The sequence below is a fragment of the Lottia gigantea genome (genome assembly GCF_000327385.1).
Source record: "Lottia gigantea unplaced genomic scaffold LOTGIsca_718, whole genome shotgun sequence".
Taxonomy (NCBI): Eukaryota; Metazoa; Mollusca; class Gastropoda; family Lottiidae; genus Lottia; species Lottia gigantea.
The window spans coordinates 7,734-10,242 of record NW_008710420.1 but is presented as its reverse complement, the minus strand read 5'-3'; positions in this window follow the sequence as shown (position 1 = coordinate 10,242).

Below are 2,509 nucleotides of genomic sequence, written 5' to 3'. Positions count from 1 at the left end.
ACACTAATCAATATCTTTCTACTTTTTCACTCTTTTATAAATTAAAATTCACAAGCTAATTCAAAATCTAAACCATTCTATTTTCATTTTTTGTTTTTTTTGCAAACCAGAAAAAATGACTTTTTTAATCTCCACACTGAACTTGAACAAAGAAGCAATAGTGCTATATGATATTCTTAAATAAATGCATAATTGTACATCTAATTGCTAAAAATATATTGTTGCCTTGGCAATCAAACATAATTTGGAATAGATCACACTTACTTAATCTAACTGTAACAACTGATCAAACCTGAAATAACATAAAATAATCCATAACCAATTTTACAAATTTATAAATAGAAAGCGTACATTTACCTTAATACCCCCTAATGCAGTCTGATCAACCTTGCTGCATCAGCAAAGATTCAACAACATATAACTACAGCACAATTCGTATTTCAATAAACCCCTGTGTAACAAAATGAAAAGTAACAATTTAGCTCAGTACTTTTGCAACACATTATTAAATTTTATTCAATTTGGAAAAAAAAAAAAGAATAGGGATAATACTGGGACTTTAAAACATCTAGACCAGACCATCCAGTCTCTCCATTCAAATGACAGATGCACTGAATACCTGTCAAATATTTACAAATGTACAATAGGAGCATTAAAATTCACTTTATTTCATTATCTGTTGTTGATCACCAATGCATCCATAAATACCGGTACTTATAATGAAACCAGGAGATAACACGTAATTTTACTATAAATCTGACTTACAAAATCAATCTGCAAAAACAAATATCACAGCCTGAAAAAAAAAAGATAATCCATAATCAACATTTACAAAAACCGAAAACATAAATTATTACAACAAAATGGTACATTTTGTCTTCAAGTCATATCGCCCAGCTAAGGTTGTCACAACGACCAATACAGACTACATGCAACCAGTGATTTAAAACCACAATCGTTAAGGTTAGTTTCTTGTATACATCACCATGATGTCCACATGGCAAAACATCAACGCAAAACGGGTTAGGCCTAATTCAAATAAATGAGTTAATGATATAAAATATCAATAAACAAATGGAAGCCAATAAATATTATACATCTAATGGGTAAGAAATATTGCCTTGTAAGTCAAACATAGCTTTAGAATAAATCACACTTACTTAATCTAACTGTAGCAACTGGTATCACAACCTGAAACAAAAATATAATAACCCATAACCAATTTTTACCAACGAAAACGGGCATCTTCTTTGACAGTCAAATCGCCCAACCCCTTACCTGATCAACATTGCTGCATCGGCAGAAGATAGATTACAAGCAAAGGCGATTTATTTCATATTCTGAATTCCCATCTGTTCTAAAAATAAGTATATACACTTCTACTTATGCTACAAGCTTAAGCATTCCCAATGATTCATAAATAAAAAAAACACCCACAAACTTCGATACGGTCCGGTAAGAATGGACATCGTCATCTTCTATCATTATCATTTTGCTACAAAACCATACACCTTCAGACAACCGTTACTAATTAGAATCCAGAACACATATATAAATATACAACATAATACAACACTTACCTGTCAATCGTCAAAGTGTAAACAACAAAAAATCTCAACGATAATCTCCACTGAAAAATTTCCGATAAATATTCAAGACAAAGAAACTACACGTGTTTAGTCTCGATCAACCAAATTCCATAAATATTGAAACAAACTAAGACTGGATATACGAGACAAATATTCGCCTTGTCCCTTTTTGATAAAATGCAAAACCGACAAATTAGATAAACATGTTTTTAGTAGCCACTGGATAAAAATTAATATCATTTTAAATGTTACTCACATATCTACTTTTACATACCAAATCAAAACCCGAAAAATAAAAATATAAAAATACACGACCAACATTTACGCAAACCGGAACCTAATTACAAACGAAACGTACATTTCACCTTCATTAAAATCGCCCCGTTAGGCTAGTCATATCGACCTTCCTTAACCTACATAATTATAACATATCAAACAAAATGCAACTTTCCATAGCATTTTAAAAATGTTCCGAATCTTGATAAAGGTGGTCCGACTTGTCTCTATAAAAAAATAATCTTTGGTCCAAGTTGTCACATTTCCTTTAATTGTACTTATCTCCCTTATAACATAAAATTCCGACAAGCAGTCATAACAAATAAACCTATGATAAGAAAGTTGAGGTATATAATAAGAGCTCAGTTGTTTCGGCTTTGTAACACAAAACGAAATTTCTCAACTTTAGACCGTTAACCTAGAACGTTGATTTTGTCAAGATTTCTTGCAATTTGCAAAGTCCCACTCAGTGCCACGAGTGGCTCTAGTTGTGGGACTTTGCTACCGCAAAGTCCCAGTTTGTTATCGAAATGTCCATTCTTTTTTTTTTTTTTTTTTTTTTGTGGGACTTTGCTACCGCAAAGTCCCAGTTTGTTATCGAAATGGCCATTCCTTTTTTTTTTTTTTTTTTTTTTTTTTTTTTC